This window comes from Natrix helvetica, assembly GCF_964273705.1.
Source record: "Natrix helvetica genome assembly, chromosome: 1".
NCBI classification, from domain to species: Eukaryota; Metazoa; Chordata; class Lepidosauria; order Squamata; family Natricidae; genus Natrix; species Natrix helvetica.
In genome coordinates, this window is record NC_138548.1 from 178,193,419 (window position 1) to 178,217,552 (window position 24,134).

Sequence of the window (24,134 nt, forward strand, 5' to 3'; positions counted from 1 at the left end):
CATAACATCTCATCCAAGAATTCATAAGAATTGCCTTGGCTCTGAAGTTCTTAAATGGATTGCTTCCTCAAAAATGGTTTACTTGCACCTTGTTTTCAAACCCCTATTCCTGCACAAGATCACTGATATCAGAAACTACTTTCTATCATCATGGTTGACCCACATCCATTTCTTGTGTATGTTGGCAGTGGGTCCTGCAGAAATGTGTCTAAATGAATTCTTTGAAAATAATAGTGCACCGAATCATTAGGTGTTAGTATCCAATATTTGAGAAATTTATTTGTTTCAGATATATATATATATGTATATAATTTGAGGGAACACAGTAAAATGAGCCTAACACATTTCTCATTATGCCACCTGGTGCTGTGAGTGGGATTGTCAAAGGCCTTTCCAGCTCAGCTGCTGCCAACACTACCACCTCCTCCTTCCCTTGCCCATGATCGCTAAAAGTAAATGATGCTTCAGTTTTGACAGTGCAATCAACTGTAAATATTCTTTTTTTTAATTACGCACTAATGAAACTTCAGAAGATAAGGACTTGACCTTTACACGATTCCTACCAATCCAGAGAAAACATTTCGCATGTTCATTAGTTCACTTGAGAGGAAACTTGTAGAGCTTAAATGCCAACGGAGCATCTGAAATATCAAGTTTACACAGCTGCTAAAGGTGGTTAACTCTGATCTGTGACAGTAAAGTACAGAGTTTAACAGCAAAACAAAAATGGGGATCAAATGATCATCCCAGCTGTTGATGAGCATGCCATTTGCCCTCTACTTTGAACACTAGGATTTCAGGAGGTAAGTGGCTCTGCACCAGAACAATGGCCATCACATTTGGTGAACATGATAGACTCTCAGACTTGGGAAGGATCGCAAAAGTGTCTGGGTGTTTGAAACGGTTCTATCTACACTGCTTTGAAAACAAACTAAAAACCAGCAAAGAGGAATATGTGCTTTTTCTCCTTCCCTTGACTCCCTTATTTCAATCGCACAACCCTATGAAGCAGACTAGTTTAAAAAAAGTGATTTGCTCAAGCTTACTCACTGTTAGCTAATCAGATTCCATTCTGAATTCTTATCTAACATGATACACATTTGCCCTCCGAATGTTCAAAATGACTTTTTAAATAACAAACAGGTATTATGATGGTTATGAGAAAAATAAGAAATATGTGAAATCAAGCTTAACTTTGCTTCATCCTGTGCTTTAAAAAAAAGAGAATATTTCCCTGTGCATTTTATCAGTGCATGGCATCTTTATAAGCAATTGTCTCTAACATTTTTGCATTTTGTTGTCATCCACATGCATTGCATTTTGTGCATTTTCCCATAATGTATGTATTTCTGTAAATGGCGCTTTGTTTGGGAAACCATATACCAAGATTGAGAAAGTGTGAATAACAGAAGACGACTGTTTCATTTTGCAAAAATGTTCAGGAACTGTGAATGAAATCAATTTGCATTAAAATGTGAATGTAATGGATTTCAGTGCCATTCCTAATTTTTACTGGGACTAACTTCTATTGAATGCACGACAGATCTGAAATTGGGAAACAATAGTTCCAGTTCATTTAAAGTCATAGTAACTTATAGTTTTTGCTCTCTTCATTTTTAATATGACTACCTTACCCATATTTAGACCAGAAACGTCTGATCTACAAATAATGGAATATAAGCAATACCTTAGAAATTAATTAAAACTCTAAAGGGAGGTGAAGTTAGATCTTTCTGCCATAATAGCAATACTGTGGTAGGTTAGTATTGATTAGTATACCTCTTCTATGTATGCCCCTTTCCAAATATTGCACAGGTAATCCCCAGGTTACGAGCATTCCAGGGGTGGGTTTCAAAACTTTTTGCTACCTATTTTGTAGGCGTGGCTTGGCAGTCATGTGGCTGGGTGGGCATGGCCAATTTGATGTCACTCACCAGGAGATGTCATGGATTGGGTAAAATGTGGTGAAGCTCACTTAACAATGCTCTTGCTTAGCAACCAAAATTTTGGGCTCAATTGTAGTCATAAGTCAAGGACTATCTCTGCCTTCCTCTGCATGGCAATCTTGTCCTAGTAAACTCCTTCTCCATTCTGGCAATTTTCCTCTCTGTTAGAGGCACCAAAATAATCCAGACAATGTAAGGTTTCCTGCTGCAGCAGGTGATTGGACTAGATAACCTCTGAATAGCCTTCTAGCCCTAAATTGCTGTGCTGTTTTTCTTTTTTTCTTTCTTTCCTTCCTTCCTTCTTTCTTTTTTTCTTTCTTTCTTCGCACTGTGGGAAGCAACCCTCCTTCCCAAATAACTGCTGAATGTCCCTTTGCAAACCTGAGCAGCTGTTCAATTTAAAGCAGGACTCCAAAGTTTGCAGCTTTAAGACTTGTGGATTCCAACTCCCAGAATTCCACAGCCAGATATGCTCAGTTCCAATTTAAAGCAACAGCATTTGTTTTTCTCCTTTGCTGAAAGGAGAAAAACTTTCCAGGTAGAAAAGTGAGGTTTCTTTCTTTCTTTCTTTCTTTCTTTCTTTCTTTCTTGCTTGCTTGCTTGCTTGCTTGCTTGCTTGCTTGCTTGCTTGCTTGCTTGCTTGCTTGCTTGCTTTTTCTTTCTCCCTTCCCTTCCTCCCTCCCTCCCTCCTTCCCCCCTCCCTCTCTCTCTTACTATTTAAGGCTTTTTCCCCCTTGCCTGAACTGGCAGGGGAAAAATATTTTTTTTTAAAAAAGCTTCTGATTAAGCTTCTGACAGGAGAACAGGTTCAGGGGCGTGGCCAAGCCACCATTTTTACTACCAGTCCTATCCGGTATGCCAGATTCTCACTACTTCTTCACTACCTCTTCTAGTGTACTGGATTGTATAGGGAGGAACCCACCTCTGGAGCCTTCCTTTAGTGAACAATTGAAGTTATGCAATAACCGTCCCCTAGTGTTTATGAAAAAGTTCCAAAACTATAAATCTTGCAGTACTATGGCAATTGCTCACCTTTACAAACAACCACAGAGGCTCTGCAACATTCGTCCTGCAGGTTGCCCATCGAACTGGAGCTCCATTTCAGTCAGCAACATGCCAGGCAAGGCCTGCGGAAGCCTGAACGGAGCATTGGAGAGGAGACTTTTTGCTAGATCTTCACAACGTAAGTGACCTGGCATGGCAGGTTGGGTGGGGGGGAAAGGCAATAGTGGGGATCATGAGGTACTTCAGTAGATAATGGAGACCTTGGGTAGTCTTAGGCAGGTTCCATCACTAGACTCCCCCATCGCCTTCTCCACCCTGAAATACCTTGTCTGCACTTAACGAGCCTTGCATTTGATTAGTGAATGTGTGGGCGAAAGGAGGGAGCAATCCCTTTCAAGGTATGAGATTCTTCCTCACAAATCCTTGGATTACAAATGGAATGGGTAGGTTCCATTATATTCGTAACTTGAGGACTACCTGTACATTTTTTAACCTCCTCCATGCTCCCCATAAATAAAGTGTCTAAGGTCACTCATTAGGCATAGAGTTGAGAAAGGAGGTACATTTTTCTGATTGATAGATCCCGATTCCAATCAGGCAATGATTTGGATTCTGGTTTTACTTGCAATCACATTACGGTGCTTTTGAATGAGACATTGAAATAACCTATTTGAAATGTTCAGGAAGTTGTCTCTTCTTTGCATAATGACCCTGTTCATCATCATCAACATGTTCATCATCATCAACATAGGTGTACCCTTTCTGTTGCTTCCTTCTTTATTTCAGTCCCACACACCCTCAAATCTCCAAACCCTTGTTATTTATTCTAGGTTTGTTGTTTTGAGGGCTTTTTTCCTTTCCTTTTCTTTATCCATCACTTTTATACCTACTTTGCTTCTAGAAACAGTTGATTTAATATCAAAATTATGAGTGGGTCTTGCCAAGTGTTCTCCATTCTGTCTACCATTGCTGAACTAATTCAGTCCAGCGATTGCTAAACTATGTAGGCTGCACCTGCTTGTTTTTGTATGCTAATTATGAATAATCCACCATAATTTAAACCTCATTTATTACCAAGTATGTTGCAAAGGTCATCACACATAGACCAAAGCTACACTCAGAACTCACAGTTCTTGCTCCATTTCCTTATGAAGACAAAGCGTCTTTTTAAATTCATTTAACGAAGTTGCATTTATCATTTCAGCAGCTGCCTTTTATTTCCTCAGCTCTAATGGTGTCATTTCACAGTTAATGTCATTGAACATAGACTCTTCCCCTCCCCCCCTTTTTTTCCCCTTGAGTCATACTAACAGCTAAGTGAGATGAATGAAATCAATATTCTCCCCTTTGCAGGTGAAATGAGTTTAGCAGCCTATAATAGTAGTCTGCCTTTCTTCCTTCTATACTGTTTTCTGTCAGTATGCTCAGCTTGGCATCTGAATGAACCTATCATAGGATATTTCAAGCTACAATTCTCTCTAATGTAATGAGAACTCTCTGCCTTTGAACCTGAGGGCTTCCACCTAGATCCATTCACCGTCGTCCTCCATAACATTAGAACTTATATGCAAGTTGATTGATATGGTACATGAATGGTGAAGCAGAAGCAGAGCTGCTCCACGATTTTGGATAACAAAATATTTTCATGTATAAGAACAGAAAGCTTTTCACCAGAAAGATGTTCATTTTGCAGCTATTGTACTATATTCTACATGATAAGTGATGTTCTGACAGAGCATTAATTTGGAGGAGCAGATGAGCTGATGCTTAGCAGAATTAGAGCATAGTGGATCAGATTATTTAAATTAATACAGTGTTTATCCATAAAGATGAAATATCCTGAAAATAACCCTGCCTGATCAGATCCAAAGATCCAACTAGTTCACATAATACTCAATCATACGGTTAGTTTTGTTTTGGCTTACCATGTTGTATAAACCGATCATTATAGGATGTTACCCTGCTGTGTAAACTCAGCCGTAGATATACAATATGTATAGATCCACATATACACGTCACTGGTTGAGGAATTGAGAAAGCATTGTTACTATCTGTATCTCGAGTACCCATAAGCTGAGAAAGGAAACAAATAAAAAATTCTCTGTTTTAAATAAGCTTAACAATTCAAGCTTTTCTTTTCAGAATGATTGTTGACTGATTTCTTATTTAATTTATAACATAAACAACCCTGAGTGTTTCTTGAGAAATAGAAAAGCAGGATGTACTGTATTTTACCTGAATTTAAATGATAAATAAATATCAAATCAGACATCTGTTCCTGAGAATTCTTTGTGAAGAATGCAAGCCCAATATGGCTTTCTCACAAAGAGCCCGAAGGTTAGAAAATATTATAATTTCAATATCACTTGATGAATTTTTAAAAGACCTTAAAATGTTTAAGCAACAAATATAAATCTCCTGCCAGGGTATACACATATTGAAGCTATTCTTCATGGTGATCAGCTTTTGGCTTATTATTTTATTTGATAAGATCTGAATATTACTGTAGAAGAGCTAACTAATGAACAGATAGATCAATAGGCACATTAATAATGCATTTGTTAATATTTTTGTTCTTGAACCCAAATTCTATGTATTTAAGATGGTTGTAATAAACATTGTCAAAAGTCAAAGGAACTGTTTTTTTTCTGTATTCCAATTATTTATTTATTTACTCAAGGTTTATAGCCACCCCTCTCAAACCAAGGACTCTGAACAAATTAAACTGATTAAAGCCCAACACAAAAAAATAAGTTAAATACAAATGGCAGCCAAGAGATATTATAATCATTAAATATCTTTCAAACCCTGGCAGATCTCTGAAGCCAAGTGGGTTCAGTGGGTTTAGTTGTTGAATGGAGGACCCAATGAAAATTTTAGGAAATTTGCTGAAAAGCAGTCATCAGGAATCATGCTTAACCTGAAAGCATGTTTATTTTCAAGTAAAGCCCTACTGAGATGTTCAAACTGTTTTCATTCAATATCAGAGGGATTTGAAGATAAGGATAAACTTATCATCTATACTCTCTCATCTCTATCTCCATCTCCATCACCTCCCATAAGTTCCATTGTCAACTTTTGAAGTGGAAGCATTTTCTGTATGATAGAGGATCTTTGCGTTTTCAGGGTTCCACAACCTATGTGAAAGGAGAACAGGCTCCCAATTTCAAAAAGTAAGTTTCATAAGATCTTTTCATTCCAAGACTTAAATCTCACCAAGGAAAAAAAATATTTTTAAAAAAGTTCCAGAAGAAGGAAAAAAGTAAAACTTTTTCTTGCAATTCTTTTCTTTCTTTCCCTTAATTTCTTTTATAGTTTTTTTTTGTTTTCTTAAAACCTTTGATAAAATTATTTCAAAAAGAAGGGCTGACTAAAAAGTCTAATACATGTTATTCAGTCATTGATTGCATTGGAGTCAAGTACTGTTCTTGCTATACCTTCCTAACTATGAAAGCAATCAGATTCCTTCTTTGCTTTTCATGTCCTAAGTAATAAACAGTGTGATTTTCTTAAAGTGTCTGATCTCAGTCCATCTCAGTTCACTGATACCTAAGATGTGAATTTTTAATTGTTTCACTTAATTGTGCTGATGTCAGCGTTCCAAATACCATACATGAATAAATCAAAGTCCAAGGCAGAATCATCCTTAAAGTTCCAATTTAATAATACAGGTGTGTTGGCACATCTGTGGAATTCCAACTCTGATTTGCTTCCTGGAATTCCACCCAGTTGAAAGTTCATGATCTTATGCCCACACCCATAAATCCATCACATGGTCCAATCTTCTTCTTCCAATCTGGCAACTCCATCCCTCTGCTTCCGATCAGGTGTCGAGGTGTGGAGACAAAAGATGACCTTGGGCTTCTAGAAAGAATGGCAACAACACATTCCACAAATCTATTCCTTTCTATTCCCCCCTCCCAACTACTATACCAGGGGTGGGGAACTGTGGCTCTTTTGCGACTTGTGGACTTCAACTCCCAGAATTCCTGAGGCAGCTATGTTGGTTCTGGAATTCTGGGAGTTGAAGTCCACAAGTCGCAAAAGAGCCACAGTTCCCCACCCCTGTACTATACTAATGAAACAGCATAGGAAAATAATAAGAAAGTGTGGCAGGCCAAAGATTCTTAAAGGAACCTCTGCAGGCCTGACAGCTGATGCTTTCCCATGTTCATGCTTTCTCATCTCCATATTTCTTACGGTCCAGATTCAGTGGTGGGATTCAAATAATTTAACAACCGGTTCTCTGCCCTAATGACCAGCTGGGTAGGTGTGGCTCGGTGGTCATGTGACTGGGTAGGCGTGGCAAACTCAATGCCACTCATGTCAATGGGCGCTTTGCCTTAGCTGTTACAATATAATAATCAATAATCAATCAATAATTTTATTTGATTAGCCGCAACCCTCTCCCGAAGGACTCGGGGCGGCGTACAATCAAAACAGATAAAAAATACACATAAGACAAACATATATACAAAAAGAACAGAGACATATACATATGTGCATGGAGGAGAGTTGACTTATAAGTGAAGGACAATTAAAAACACAATTAAAAAACACAATTAAAAACACAATTTAAAATCCCCTTAAATAAAATTACTAAATTAAAAAACCCATCAGGAGCGTTACGAAGTTATGGTTGAGCCAGGCCAGCTATTTGGAAAAGGTGGGTCTTGAGCTTAACACGGAAGGAGCGGAGGTCAGGAGTGGTCCTAATATCCGGGGGGAGGTCATTCCACAGGGCTGGGCCCGCCACAGAGAAGGCTCTGCTCCTAGGCGCCGCCCCATGGCACTGTCTGGTGGACGGCACCTGGAGAAGTCCCTCTCTGTGCGAGCGGATGGGTCGTAGGGATGTATGGGGCAGAATACGATCCCGCAAGTAACTAGGTCCTGAGCCATGGAGCGCTTTAAAGATCGTAATCAAGACCTTGAAACGCACTCGATAGACCACAGGAAGCCAGTGCAGCTCGCGCAGGAGAGGTGTCACATGGGAGTACTTAGTACTCCCCATAATCACCCGCGCGGCCGCATTCTGGACCAACTGCAGTCTCCGAGTGCATTTCAAGGGAAGCCCCATGTAGAGAGCGTTACAGTAGTCCAGGCGAGACGTCACCAGCGCATGGGTGACTGTGCGTAGGGTGTCCCGGTCCAATAGGGGGCGCAATTGGCGCACCAGGCGAACCTGGTGGAACGCCCCCCTGGCCACGGCTGTCACATGTTCATCCATGGACAGCCTGGCATCCAGGAGGACGCCCAAATTGCGCGCCCGCTCCACGGGGGCGAGTTGAATGCCCCCAATGGCCAGAGATGGAATTATCTGGTTGAACTGGGGAGCCGGAACCCACAGCCACTCCGTCTTGGAAGGGTTGAGCCTGAGTCGGTTGTCATCCATCCAGACCCGTACGGCTTCCACACACCGGGACATCACTTCGACGGCCTCGTTGGGGTGGTTCGGGGTGGAAATGTACAGCTGAGTATCATCAGCATACAGATGATATCCCACCCCGAAACCACGGATGATCTCACCCAGCGGCTTCATGTATGTGTTGAACAGGAGTGGCGAGAGGACCGACCCCTGTGGCACCCCACAAGTAAGGGGGCTTAGGGTCGACCTCTGCTCCCCTGCCAACACACGTTGCGTCCGGCCGGAGAGGTAGGAGCCGAACCACCGCAAAACAGTGCCCCGGACCCCCAACCCCTCCAGTCGGTGCAACAGGATACCATGGTCGATGGTATCAAAAGCCGCCGAGAGGTCTAATAGGACCAGGATAGAGGAACAACCCCTATCTCTGGCCCTCCAGAGATCATCAACCAACGCGACCAAGGCCGTCTCTGTGCTGTGCCCAGGGCGAAAGCCGGAGTGGCGCGGGTCTAGATAATCATTCTCCTCCAGATGTCGTGGAAACTGAGAAGCCACCACACTCTCTACAACCTTCGCCAAAAAGGGAAGGTTGGAGACAGGACGATAATTGGCCAGCTCCGTAGGGTCCAGGGAAGGCTTCTTGAGCAAGGGTCTCACCACCGCCTCTTTCAAGGCGGCCGGGAGAGACCCCTCACCCAACGAAGCGTTCACTAGGCCCAGGAGCCAGTCGCGTGTAACCTCCCAGGATGCCAGTACAAGCCAGGAGGGACACGGGTCCACAAACATGTGGTAGGTCGCAGTCGTCCACGCAATCTGTCCAAATCCTCGATGACAACCAAGTTAAACAGAGAGGCAGATTAAGCAGGGCAATAAATATTAGGCTAGAAACAACACCAGAATGTTTCCTTCCTGCCTTCCTTACAGGATTAGCCCTGTAAAGTGGAAAAACCAAAATGAGATTTCTTCCAACAACCACTTCTCCAAACTGCTCAGAAAGTTAACAACCAGGTCTTCCGGTTCCGGCTGCTGATTGCGACGGGCAGGCTCTGCTCGCCCCATGCTCTTCTGGTGGGCTCCCCATTATCTGGGGGGGCACAGGACGCCTTGGAGGGGCTCCTGCCGAAGGGGCGGCGTAGCGGGGGACCTCCTGAGTCGGCGGCGGCTGGGGGGGCTCCCCGCATTGCCCTAGGCACTGGGAGGCATGATGGGGAGGCGCTACGGCGTCTTCGTGAGGAGGCAGCTGGAAGAATGCAGGATTTGAAGGACGCAGCTGCTGTGTGGTGAGGTGGAAACTTCCCTCCGTTCCTTTGCTCGATATAAAGGGGAAAAAATTTGCCAGCTGTTTCCAGAGTTTTTCAACCTGGCTGGAGAAGAGTGACTGGAGGGAGGGGGATTTCCTCCCCCTCGGACAGGCGGCTTTAAAAGATTTTGCTCTCTGCCCTATTGGAGGTGGGAGGGAGAGAGCCAACTAATGACTTTACGCTCATAATAAGGACGGATATTGGAGAGTAACGTTGCTAATGAGGTGATGATCTGAAAACTTTTGAAAACTTTTCCTTATGCCTCTTGATCCCGAAGCTGTCAGGGCAAGATGGCACACTTCCGTTGTCTTTATAAACATTGAATCTTGGCTCCACCCATAAGTGTCTCGGACATTTTCTTTGTCTCCGTGTCACTCAGATAAATCTCTTGTTGTTTGGACTCTGCTTGGAACAAGGGATTTTATTACTTTATTGCCAGAAGTTTAAAACAGAAAAAGTTCCCCGCTGCTTGGACTCCTTGTCTCCTAACCTCGCTTGGCTGTTCTTCTCTCCAATTGTTTCCATTCTGTATTGACTCTGGACTCTTTCTGCTCATCATAATGCCACCTAAAAGACCCCCCCCCCGGGAAAGCCGGGCTTTGCTGTCTCCGCCCCGACATCATCAGCATCCAGCCCCAGTGGACAACAGACTCTATCCTCCCTACTTCAGCCTAAACCCTCTGAGGTGGATTTTCAACAGATGTTTCAACAGATTTTAAAGGGACAGGAGGATTTAAAAACTCAATTCAAGGAGATGAATCAACAGCTTAAAGAGAACCAAGACAAGACGAATAAAAATTCACAGAGACTGGAGCTTTTGGAAGATGGGACGGCTGAGATGAGGGGGGAGATAGGGGGGGTGCGGAAGGGGAACCAAGAGCTTGAAAACCACCAGATAAAAACAGAATTTGAAAGAATGTCCTTTTTCCTTAGGTTTCAAAATGTGGTAGAGGCTGATGATGAAGATTTAAGGGACATCATGACAAACATATTGGCTGAATATATTCAAAAAGAAAGACAACAGATGGGGTGGGAATTGGATTTGGTTTATAGAGTAAACTCTGCATATGCTAGGACACACAATGTTCCAAGGGAGGTACATATTAAATTTCTGAGAAAGACTACAAGAGATGAGATTCTGAGTGCACAAAGGGGGCAAGTTTTAAAATACCAGGATAGAGAAATAACCATCCTGAAACAGATCCCTAAGAAAGTGAGAGAGAAAAGAAAAAACTACTCGCAATTAGCGAAGAAGTTATACCAGAAAGGGATCTGGTTTCGATGGTTGATGCCTGAGGGTATGCTAATATTCTGGGAGGACACAAGAGTTAGAATTAATACAACCATAGAGGCCCAGGCCTTTATGGAAAAAAATAAAGAACTCCTAGATAAACCTGATGATCCTATACCAGATTTACAGGACACGGGAGGGGCCGGAGCTCTGCTGGCGGGGGGAGAAGGGGCAATACCAAGAAAACTCGGATCACAAAAATGAGTAAGAAAATCTGCTTGACATAAATTGATTAAAAATTTTTGAAGACAAAAGTTTATATGCTGACAAAATATTATTATGTAGTATTAAACTAATCTATGTATAAATGAAAACTATGAGTACGGGGGGGGGGGGGAACACTTCATACATATTGCAACTGCCAAAATTTGTAACCTATTCCACTACCCCTTTTCCTTGATATTTTTTCTAAAAATCAATAAAACTTTGTTTAAATTAAAAAAAAAAAGTTAACAACCAGTTCTCCTGAATAGGTGCGAACTGGCTGAATCCCACCACTGTCAGGTTCCTACTATTATTTACAACTTCAGCTCTTCTTTCTTTCTTTTGATTAGGGGACTGGAGGTTAAAACATATGAAGAACGGTTGCAGGAACTGGGTATGTCTAATTTAATGAACAGAAGGACCAAGGGAGACATGATAGCAGTGTTCCAATATCTCAGGGGTTGCCACAAAGAAGGGGGAGTCAAGCTAGTCTCCAAAGCACCTGAGGGTAGGACAAGAAGCAATGGGTGGAAACTAATCAAAGAAAGAAGCAACTTAGAACTGAGGAGAAATGTCCCGACAGTTAGAATAATTAATCAGTGGAACAACTTGCCTCCAGAAGTTGTGAATGCTCCAACACTGGAAGTTTTTAAAAAGATGTTGGATAACCATTTTTTTTGAAGTGGTGTAGGATTTCCTGCCCAAGCAGTGGGTTGGACTAGAAGACCTCCAATATCCCTTCCAACTGCTATTCTATTTTACTTTACTTTACTCTACTCTATTCTTGTATGGCAGCATCAGCAATTAGATATCTCAGATGCAATAATGGTGAATATCTGTAGTTCGAGTGAAGGACGAGGGTGGAGGTTCATTCTCTGAGCTTGTGAGTTAGTTTCTGAATGTTTCATTACCAGGCTAGATAACATCTTCAGTAGTATTTAAGGAATTCTGCTGAAGAATTTAGGTAACAAGACCTATCACAAGACCCTCATCTGACGTGACCCTCTCATCATAAGATCTACTGACTACATTAAGCCCTAATAAGCAGAAGAACAACACTGACATTCCCTAAATTTTGCTGAAGATGTTACCTAGCCTGTTAATGAAACATTTGGAAACCAACCCACAAATTCAGAAAACAAACCTCCATTCTCACATCTAAGATGTTTTAATCTAACCATTCTGTAAACATCATTAATAAGCCAAAACATCCTTAGTTCTTCCTCAGTTGCTTGTTGAGGGCCATCTACTGTAACCTGAGGACCCCATCATCAGTACATCAGCACTCTACTGCCCATCTTCTTATATTTGCTATCCACGTTAAGTTCTTAATGAAAATGATTTTCCATTGCCTTTTCCTGTGCTGTATGAATTAATACCTCTGGAATCGTCACTAAAGAGAGCATCTGCCTTCAATATTTTCCTTATCTCTGCTGCCCAATATAGGGGCTTGTTTGTTTTATCTATGCATCTGGGAAGCCTTTCATGCCTTGAATGACCCTGTCAGGACTACAATAAATGAAACAAATGAAATGTTATGATATTTATGTAGTTACTTACCAAGCACTCATAAATTATATTGAAATAACCAAAATACCCCAAGCATGTCACAACTTTGAGCATCCCCAAGGTTTGGAATTTGAAAAAATTGACATGACCTAACAATATATAGGGATGTGGTGGCTCAGTGGCTAAGACACTGAGCTTATTGATTAGAAAGGTCAGCAGTTCAGCAGTTTGAATCCCTAGCACCATGTAATGGAGTGAGCTCCCGTTATTTATCCCAGCTTCTGCCAACCTAGCAGTTCAAAAACATGTAAAAATGAAGTAGAAAAATAGGGACCACCTTGGTGGGAAGGTAACAATGTTCTGTGCGCCTTCGGCATTTAGTCATGCAGGCCACATGACCACGGAATTATCATCAGACAGCTCTGGCTCTTCAGCTTAGAAATGGAGATGAGCACCGCCCCCCCCTAGAGTTGGGAACGACTAGCACATATGTGTGAGGGGAACCTTTACCTTTACCTTTAACAATATATACTCTTGGCATAAAATCCTGAGTCATTCACACATCACTCCCAGGAATACCATCTCCACATCACAATGAAATAGTATAGCAGGATCTAGGAGGGCAGAATTGAGGACAATGAGATTCCTGTAAGCATAATTGCTTCTTTGTAAGAAGCAAACAAATCCTAGATACATTTTAAAGTCATTGTAATTCCCAAATATACATAATATAACCCTAGTATTATAAAACCAAGAAAGCATTATTGGTTTGGATCAATTCAATTACTTTATAACACTTTGCTACCTAATTAGCTATTTAGCTAGGGGATGCAAGTAGAAATACTGCATATATATTTTTTAAAATGATGCGAGTCACTTTACTGAGATCTTGGAGATAAAAGAATAAAGGAACAGAAATCGAAAGTGTCAAGAGCAACAATGTGCACTGCACTTGTCAGTGCTGAAGAAAGAAATCTATTGTACAACTGACAAGTAGCTAACTCCAATACAACCTTTTGACAAGACAAGTATGGTTGCATTAGGTTTCAGAATAATATGACATTCATATCTCTAAAATATAATTCGGCTTTGACTTGGAAAATGGAATGGGGACAAGTCTTGGGAAAAAAGAACTTTTTTATCACAATGCAATTATATATGATATCAAACTTCCTGTCACCAAAATATCTATTTTAATTCATTTTGTGACCTTTTTTCTCCCTCTCAGTTCAGAAACATAACAGAATCCACCTTATGAAAACCTAAGAATAGATTTTTTAGAGTAGCCCAAGCTCCATTTAGCACAATGTGTTTTTTTTTCTGACCCTGGCCAATGCTTCTAATCTAAGATGTTCCAACAGCAGATGGAACTATATTCCTTTCTTGCTCTTGTTCTCTCCTATTGGCCTTTGGAGGCCTGCTGCTCCAGAGCTAATGATGAATCTCTGAGGGAGATAGACCTAGATAGCTCATGAATTTGTTTGGTTCTCTTTTAATCCCACCAGAATTAGTAACCATCCTCAAATCTTGTTCATTGTGAACCTATCTGAAAAATAGCAGAATAGTGTCAGAACTAAGGCAGGCTGAACTATCCACCCAAACACAAGCAAATGAATACATGGCATGAAATGTAGGAGCAACAATATTTTCAAAAATCAGAAAGCTAGAATATAAGAAAAGTGCAGCAACTTCTTGTAAAAGGCCTAATGGAGATTAGGTAGCTCTTGGCACTGACAAAAATATCACAGCTAAGTGAAGAATTTAGCTCCAGTCTGCTATAGCATGACAGAGGGTGCCAGCAATTCTGGATGGCTCCAAGGCATTTCTCTGCTGCCACTGATCTTCTATATTGCTGCTCTGCTTATTCTTCTGAACTGCAAGCTGAGCAATGTTGAGGCTTCTTAGGAATTCTTCATTTGAATGGACCGACTAAGTACCTTCTCTTTCCCCTGTCCATGCTTCTGAACCTCCTGAATGTATCTGGGAAGTGAGCTGTGATCCAAGTTAAATGTGAGATTCAGAGATGGTGGCAAGACAATTCCGCTTGAGCCGCATTGAAATTCAGAGACAAATCAATTTAATTCAAACCACGCTAAACTTCAACAATTTGATAAAGGATACCTCAATTCTTTTGTGGAAAAATGGATTAAACAAGCAAAAGTGCTGGAAGCTGTTAGAGGGTAACCATGTAAAACTTTAGTTGACTGGAAGGTAAGAGGACAAAGTTACCTTCAAGTCAGTTTTGTGAGTGGTCTGTCCTTGCCTTCTTTATAGAACTGAAAGAGAATGACTAGCCCAGGGTTATTTTGCTGGCTTTGTGCCCAAGGCAAGGCTAGAACTCCCAAATTCCCAGTTTCCAGCCTGGTGACTTAAACGGCTGAGTTCTGGACTGGATGGACTCTTGACCTGTTCCAACAGAGCTATTCTTGCTCTATTATGCAGAATGTAAAATCTATTGCCTAGTAGCATTGAATCGAATCTCAATAACTTGCTATATAAATTATGCAATATTTTTGTATAGTATACTAATGATAGGAATAGGATTGTTCATTCTCAACTAGAAAATAACTTAGCGCAAGGGTCTTCAAACTATGGCCCTTGGGCTGCATACGGCCCACCAAAGCCATTAATCCACCCATGCAGGACCATGAGGCTGCCCCACCCACATCACCCTGCCCACCCCAATCTTTCCTCTGACCACAGGACTTCCCTTCACAAGACCCACAGGCTGGAACTGGAAGGTAAGGCCAACATTTTTGGCCTGCAGAGACATTCTAGAGGCATGGGAGGTAAAAAATAGGGTGCGCAGACATCTCAGGAAGCAAAAAAAAAGGGGCCATTTTAGCCCAGTTTTGGCTAAAACACGGGCCTGGTTTTGGCCTGCAGAATGCTTCTTGAGGTCGGAGAGGTGAAAATGGGCCTGTTTATCATCTCCCCCTCCTCCAGAAGATAGACAGAGGGAGAGAGACAGAGAGGGAGATTAACACAGAGAGAGAGAGAGACAGAGAGAGACAGAAAGAGAGAGAGATTGACATAGAGAGAGAGACAAGCGAGACAGAGAGAGACAGAGAGAGAGAGAGAGAGAGAGAGAGATTGACATAGAGAGAGAGACAAGAGAGAGAGAGAGAGAGAGAGAGAGAGAGAGATTGACATAGAGAGAGAGACAAGAGAGAGAGAGAGAGAGATTGACATAGAGAGAGAGACAAGAGAGAGAGAGAGAGAGAGAGAGAGAGAGAGAGAGAGAGAGAGAGAGAGAGAGAGAGAGAGAGAGAGAGAGAGAGACTTGTTGATTATAAGCCTTGGGGCCTTGGGGCCGAGAAGAATTGCTGCAAAACTGAGTTTCCTGAAGTGGACCACTAGACTCTTAAACAACTGAAAAAATAATCAAGTAAAATGAAAAGTTAACCAAAAGAGCAACATGGAGATATAACGGATGTATACCGAAGAGGAAATGTTGCAAAATGACAATTGTATTATAAAACTGGGAAAAAAAACTGTTCAATAAAAATTATTTTTAAAAGACCCCTGTCTTAGCCCATTATCATATGAGCCCATATGACCAGGTTTTTCTAGGAAGAAATGGCATCTACACCACCCTAGACAAAAAGTGGAATAAAAAACTAACAAATATTTAATAATATCCTCCCTCAAAATGAATAGCTGGAGTACATTAGAAAAGATAACGTTGCAGATGAAGAATGGTGATAACATGCAAGGCTTAGACAAAAGAATCCTGTACCTTAAAAATGAGTAAGTTTTACAGGCCAAAGCCCAAAAGGCTAGGTAAGGATGCAGTAGCACTTAGACTTATATACCGCTTCACAGTGCTTTTACAGTTCTCTCTAAGCCATTTACAGAGTCAGCATATTGCCCCCAGCAATTTGGGTCCTCATTTTACCCATCTCGGAAGGATGGCAGGATGAGCCTGGTGAGATTTGAATTGCCAAATTGCAGGCAGCCAATAGTCAGCAGAAGTAGCCTGCAGTACTGCACTCTAACCACTGTGCCACCACGGCTCATTAAATAACAAGGAACTGCAGGTTGAGCCACCAAAAAAAGGTCAAACAGAAGATGATAGTAGCATTAGTGGATTATTTGGATTGGATATATTTATACTTCTGCACAAGTTGATAAGAGTTTTTGGTGCCCACTGCGGAAGCACTAAAGATAATGTGACTTTCTTTTCTCCCTAATCTTGCTTTCAACTATTTAATGCTTCAATAGACTTAAAAATAAACCCTAGGGTCCCATGCACATTTCATTTCAATTAAGATATACAGCCTGAGTGAAATATACATCAATAGGGAGCCACATTTTCTAAAATAACTGCTTATCTTTGCACTTTCCGCTCATCAACAGACTCCTGGGATCTAGCTTTAAATACGGGCTATTGGTGAACAAAATTACAAAACAGTATCAAGAGACTTCCTGAACTATATGTGTTTTCTTTTATTAAGGGTTCCTTTGTTTTGGGGGGAAGATGGGAGTAGTACGTAGGTCTCATGAATCAGCGAAGCATTTATATCTTGGATAACTTTGACAAAGGTGGCATTTACTGTAAATCTCCAAAACAGATATTCCTCACCAAGGACATCTTGAACAAACACACTCCAAGGTTTGAGTTTTAGGGGAGGATTTTGTTGTTGTTTTTAAAAAGTTGACAGTAACGTATTTATTGTTTCTCTGAATTTTCAGGGGTCAGAATGAGAAGCTGGAGAAAAATAATTATATTATGGGATTATGAGGGTACCGTTCCTCTATGTGATATACCTTTAAATGATTCTATTTGTCCAATGATCAGTTTTCATTTCCATTGCTTCTTTTAAATGCTTCTGTGAATTATTTATTCATTTATTTATAATTATTATTCCAGATGATTTTTTCCCATTTCTTCTCTGTATTTGATTTTTTAAAAATTATCTGGATATAGTGTTGCAGTTTTTATATGTTGTCTTCTTTATCCCTGACTAAAGAAAATGGCACTGGGCTGAAGACAAGCAAATGGGAGCAAGAATATAAAATCATGCTTGGGGGGGGGGGGGGGAGGATCAAAAGAGATTTTGTTTTCCTCTCATACTCATATTCATTATAGGAAATCTTCAACTAAGAACCACAACTGAGCCCAACCCTTCCATTGCTGAGGAAGACAGTTGTGAACTTCCCCATTTTCCAACTTTTCTTGTCACAATTGTTAAGTGAATCCCTGCAATTGTTAAGTTATGGACACAGTTGTTCAGTGAATGTGGCTTCACTTGTCTCGGAAGGCCACAAAAGATAATCCCAAAATACTGAAACTGTCATAAATACATGCCAGTTGCAAAGAATCTAAATTGTGATCATGTGACCATGGAGATGTCACAAGGGTCGTATGTGTGAAAAACAATCATGGCTCACTTTTTTCAGTTTTCACTTTTTTTCCATTTATACAATCAGTATAAATGGTTGTAAATCAAGGATTACTTGTAATTCATTTGAACTCATTCATTCAAATGAAACCTAGAGAGATTCAGGACCAATGAAAGGAAGTACTTTCCATATATATGTACCACAAAATGTTGGATTCACTACCACCACAAAATGTTGGATATATGTACCACAAAATGTTGGATTCACTACCACCAGTCATGTGTCAGGGTTCCAAATAATTCACCCATAATGAACAAAACTCCAAGGAAGTTAAATTCCTCAAAGAATAGTTTTATTGGATATATCATGTTGGCACAAGCTGGTGAAAACCGACTCTGAATGTTCTTGCTGTTTTCACCTAATGAAAAATAAAAGTTTTCTCTCTTCTCCCAACAATCAGTCCCATAGTCCAATCATGGTGCTGTCAGGTTGCCTGGTAACTTCTCCTTTCTCCAACTACCTGTGGGGATGTCCTTGGTTCCCAGAAGAAAGTATTTTGTTTTGGCTACAAAACGCCAGCTATCTCTACTTCCCCCTCCCTATCTCTCATTGCATACTGAAGCCTCAAAATGGCCTCAGTCAGGTCAGCTTCAGGGTTGACATCATGGCAATGGCATCATGGTTTTTGATTATTTTAAATGGGAGTGGACAAATTCATGGAGAATTGATGTAGCCACCACTTTGATCACAAACTGTGTGCCTTCAATGGTTTGTTTGTTTTGTTTGTTTGTTTTATTGGATTTATATGCCGTTAGGGAGCATTATTTTTTTTAATAAATTTTTTATTTTTTATTTTCAAAACAAACACAACACAAAGAATCCTCCTTCTTTACATACTGTAGAAAGTGTATCAGCTGGTTACAAAAGACTTTCGTGCATCTCTTCCGCAGCCATCAGCCATAATTCACATTAACACAAGTATTTTAATTCAGATATATTTATACATATTACCATCATCATACCTCCATTTTCATTTGACTATAATTGTTTAAACGTCCTTCATCATAAAATATACCAAGATTTAAAACATGACCACATACTGGCATTTCATTTACTATTTCTAAAATCTTCCAATAACACTGAATCCTTATGGCCTATTCTAGCTAAACATCCATAATATTTAGTTTGTGGTATCAGTCCTCTAATCATCTCCTTAATCAAATTTGTATGGACTCCTCTTAGCATCTCATTGCTTATTAATCTCTCATGTAATTTCGATGCCCTTCTTCTGTTTCCTTAATCAGCTTATCTTTAATTGTCAGTAGTGTTATCAATGATGTTGCTAATAAAATTTCTCTCTTTAAATCCATAAATTCTTTTGTTTTTTCTTCTTCTGTATCTTGCCATCTGGGGTAGAGTTCCCCTCCATTTAATTCCTCTTTCAGTGTTCCATTTTTTCCATTTCCAAACACAAACCAATCACCGTAGATATCAGCAGATTTAATTTCTTTATGGTCATTTGCCTCTTCAGTTTTTAGGACTCTAACCTCCATTTTTTCCACTTGATAAACATCTCCAACTTCTTCATCATATTTTACTGTTAGATGCTCTAGGTTTTCCAACTTCTTCTCCATCCTCTCAAATGTGTTTGATAATTTTTGAATTTCTAACAATACCTTTTGTAGTTTCTTTCTGCTGTTGAAATTGTGCCATTATCTCCAGCTGACAAACACTGCTGTTCTGGCTTGGAAGCTTTTTAGAAGATCAAGCATAAATTCACAGTAAGGTCTTATTTTCACTTTTCTCTGGTTAAAAATATACTTCAAAGGAACATCTGTATGTTTTTCTTCTTATCACTCTCTATAGACAAAACAGTGAGACCTTAAAGTGCCAAGCCAGAATAATCAGTGAGGAAAGTAAAAGTGTTTTGTTTCCAATACACAAACCTCCAGCCTCTGAGTAGCAGTGTTTTTCTTTTCCTCTGTTGTTACAATTTTCTTTGTTTCCTTTTGTATCTTTTTTATATTCCAAGTTTAAAAAAGTCAAATTCTTGAATGAGTTAGAGAAGAAGAGGGGGAAAACACTGGCAGTAATGAAGAAGGAGAATTTTAGTCCATAAGTTACAAAGAATAATAATAAAAGGAAAAATAGAAGAAGAAAACTTAATCCATTTGTTTTAAAAGGCTTGCATAAATTCCATCCATGAACACAGCATTTAAAAAGTAAGATAACACACTGTCCAAAACCATTCAAAGCTTAATTCCGCCGCTTATTTCTTCTGTTCTCAAATTGAAATTAACTTTAGGTTTTTTATAGGCAGTCTCTTTTAAAACAGTAAAAATTCCTCACCAGCTGGAAACACTTTCTTTTTCCGTATCCTTCCATTTTGGAGCCGCCCTGACTTCATCAGCCTAATGGCTGGATTTTTTGTCACTGGCTTGAAGAACTTCTCTTAGATCGATCAGGGACTTTGCGATGTCCCTGAGATCAGCAAGACATATTCTTCCTGTTCACCGTCTGCGGGACGGTTTAGGTCCGATTGGACCACCCAGTGGCAAAAGTATTGGCTGCGGTCTCAGAGCATCAAGAGTGCAAGTCTGTATCATTGCGACATTGGCTCCTCCTCTCATTGTTAGGGAGCGTTATTGAAGAGGGCTATACCCTCCAATCCATGCTTGCTAGCCAATATGGCTTCTCATTGGTTAAGACAGAATGGATTTCAAAAGTGGCTTCTCCACTTCCAGGCAATATGTCTTACTGTTCTGGAACTCTTCTACTGTAGGACTCAGCTTTTGAAATCATGGGAGGCTATGCTGAAAGATAAGGATTAGCGAAAGTTAAGTTTTTTGCCTTGCCCAAACAAAAAATGCTTTCTGTCAGGGTTAGGGTATCAATTCTGGTTGATTTTGTGATGGAATAACATAAGTACAATGAAAAAAAGAGCAATAAGTGCTCACTGTTGAAATCTACTTTAGATGCACCATTTTTACCACTTTCTTGAATCCGTCTGAGTTCAGAAATGTACCGTATTTTTTGGAGTATAAGATACTCCAAAGCATTAGACGCACCTAGCTTTTGGGGAGGAGAACAAGGGGTGGGGGGAATCAGCCTCTCCCTCCCAGCAATTTTCCTCCTTGCAGCAAGCAGTACAAAAGATATACAACGTTTGTGGTGTTACATTTCAGACTATACTTGTACAGATGTTGTTAAAATTGATGTTGCTTTCTGGAAGTATACATTATTCTCTGCTATTTAAAAGAAAATACATACGATAGCACTGGGCCTCTTCAGATCAAGCATTTATTTTAAAAGCTTCTTCATTTTGTTGTCTAGAACAATAATAAAGCAGTCTTTAAAAAATAAGTATAATAATTTAAACATTCTATAGGCATTTATAGTTATTGACTTACCTCCTTGCAGCAAACCGCAAACAGCCTGATTAGCACAAGAAAAAAAAATCTGCCTTTGCCTCTGCCTCCCAGCAATTTACCTCTATGCAGCAAACAGCAATTTTCACTTTCAATTTCAGCGCGGGCCTCCCAATCATCAGCTGTTTCAGGCTGCAGAGATTGCCATAGCCCAGCGATGGCGAACCTTTTTTGACTCGTGTGCCAAAAGCAGGGGGAGCGCAGGGGGGGTCATGCCACACCCATAATGCAATGCACACGACCCCAGTGTGCATGTGTGCATGACAGCACTCCCCCCCATTTTTGGCATGCTTTTTTCGCTCTCCCCAGGCTCCAGAGGCTTTATAGGAGCCTGGGGAGGGCAAAAACAGACTCCTCTGCCCTCCCGATAACTTCCAGTTTGCTTGTAGGGTCATTTTGTGCCCTCCAGAGCCTTCAGGGAAGCCTCCGGAAGGCCCCTAAATGCTCCAGAGGGCTAAAACTGGCCCTACAACCAAACCGGAAGTCTGTTCCCAAATTTCTGTTTTGCCCATAGGGCTGGTTTTTTGCACTCCAGAGGCTTCAGGGAAGCTCCTGAAACCTCCCGAGGGCTTCCTGGGGGCGAGAGAGGCTGCTTTCACCCTTCCCAGGCTCCTATAAAGCCTCTGGAGCCTGGGGAGGGTGAAAAATGGCCTCAAAAGATGGACGAAGTCAGCTGGCCAGCATGCGCATACGTGCTGGCCAGCTGACAGGGCAACACCTCACGTGCCCTGACAAATGGCTCCACTTGCCACTTGTGGCATGCGTGCCATAGGTTCGCCATCCCGGCCATAACCTATTGCCGCCAATGCAAGCCCCATTTTCTCTGTTTGCTGTAAGGAGGTAAATTGCTGGGAGGCAGAGGCCAAAGGGTGGGGGCGGGTGGGTGGGCAAAGCTACATTTGGTGTATAAGACGCACCCAAATTTTCACCCTCTTTTAGTGGGGATAAGGGTGTGTCTTATACTCCGAAAAATATGGTAATTAATTAATTTACTGTATATCCAGCCGTTTTTCTTAAGGAGGTAAAAGCAATGCAGTCATCCTTCATTTTGTTCCCAAAACATCGTTTCAGAAATAGATTGGACAGACTAGACCAATGTCCCTGAATTTTTTTTTTCTCTATAGGAAATTGAGAGCCATTTTCCATACCTATCAATGACAAAAAGGGCTTGGAAATTGAACACATAATGATGTGTGCACAAAATACAAGCGTTGCAATTAAGTAATGGGATTGTTAAGCATCCACTACTTACAAATATCATGAATCAGCTCTACCATTCAGAGTTATGGCTTAGAAAACATTATAAAACTGATAGCGTTGATCGGAGGGATTGTTAAAATCATTTCAATAGTCATTTATTTAAATTACACATGGCAGGAAAATAGAGTATCTGATTGGTTTAAAGTATCTTTATATTTACAATGAATAATGCTGTAACCAGGAACATAGAGCATTTTATAGCCATATTTATGATGCACTAATACTGCAATAATAAATGTGCTGTAATCTAATACAGAATTTGTGAGGTGTCAGTGAAGCCCCCAGCATCTGTTACCTAAATTATTTGTGATAATGTAGGATCTTCATAAACACTAGCATTCCTAAAATATATCATTATTCTAGAAGTGAGGATGACTGTTCAGTTTGAAGCAGAAGTTGAATGCTTGAGGAAAGACTTTCCACACAGTCTTAGGGGCAGGAATGAAAAACATGCAGTCTTTCTTAAGTTGGGTTACAGACCAGAGGTGGTACTCAGCCAGTTCTGACAGGTTTTGGAGAACCTGTAGCGGAAATTTTGAGTAGTTCGGAGAACCGGCAAATAGGCTGGGCCTGCTCCTTCTGCCTCCCAGCTTCCCAGCTGATCTTTTGTTTCCCTGAACAGGAGAATGGAGCTGGAAAGCAAGTTAGTGGGGTGGGGAGGGAATGGAGATTTTGCAGTAACTTTCCCCCAGGATTGGGGAGGGAATGGGGTTTTTGCAGTATCCTTCTCCTGCCACGCCGACAAAGCCATGCCCACAAAGCTATGCCACAGGCACAAAGCCATGACCACAGAACCAGTTGTACAAAATTTTGAATTCCACCACTGCTACAGACCCCATCACCTGTATACATTGTCTATGCTGGCCAGTAATCAAGGGAGTTGGAGTCCAACGTCTTGACTTCAGGAGTAGCAAGTCTCCTACAAGTGTACTCTGGAACAAGAGAAAGGGCTGGGTGATGAAGTGGGGAGGTTCAACATAACAGAAGGAGGTCCAAGGACACTGAAATGCTCATGAGCAGAGAACCCAAAGAAAAGATGACTTGAAGGAAGAAGCTTTGAATGAGAACCAGAATCCCCAGCACAGGATTTGGTACAAACCACCAGAAAGTCTTTCATTATTACTTGAATCAGACTATGCTTTTTTACACAGACAAAAAGGCAGTTTCAGGCATGCTTTAAATGCCACTGTATATAAGCTTTCCCTGATATCTCACCTGTCAAAACTGAACACCCAGTGAGGTTGATGGACATTATAGAATTGATGATTTTAAAACAAAAAGCAGGGGGTTATAGCAAAACATATTTGATGGACCTTAAAGCAATAAACAAGTACCATTGTAATTAAGAGCACTGACCCTGGGAGAAAAGGGGTTGCTAGCAGGTAAATAAACTGCCAAGGTTTTGTTAAATAGAGAAGTTGAAGGAATGACTGGGAAACAACATCAGTCAATGTGCCTCCAGCCAGATTTGTAAATGACAGC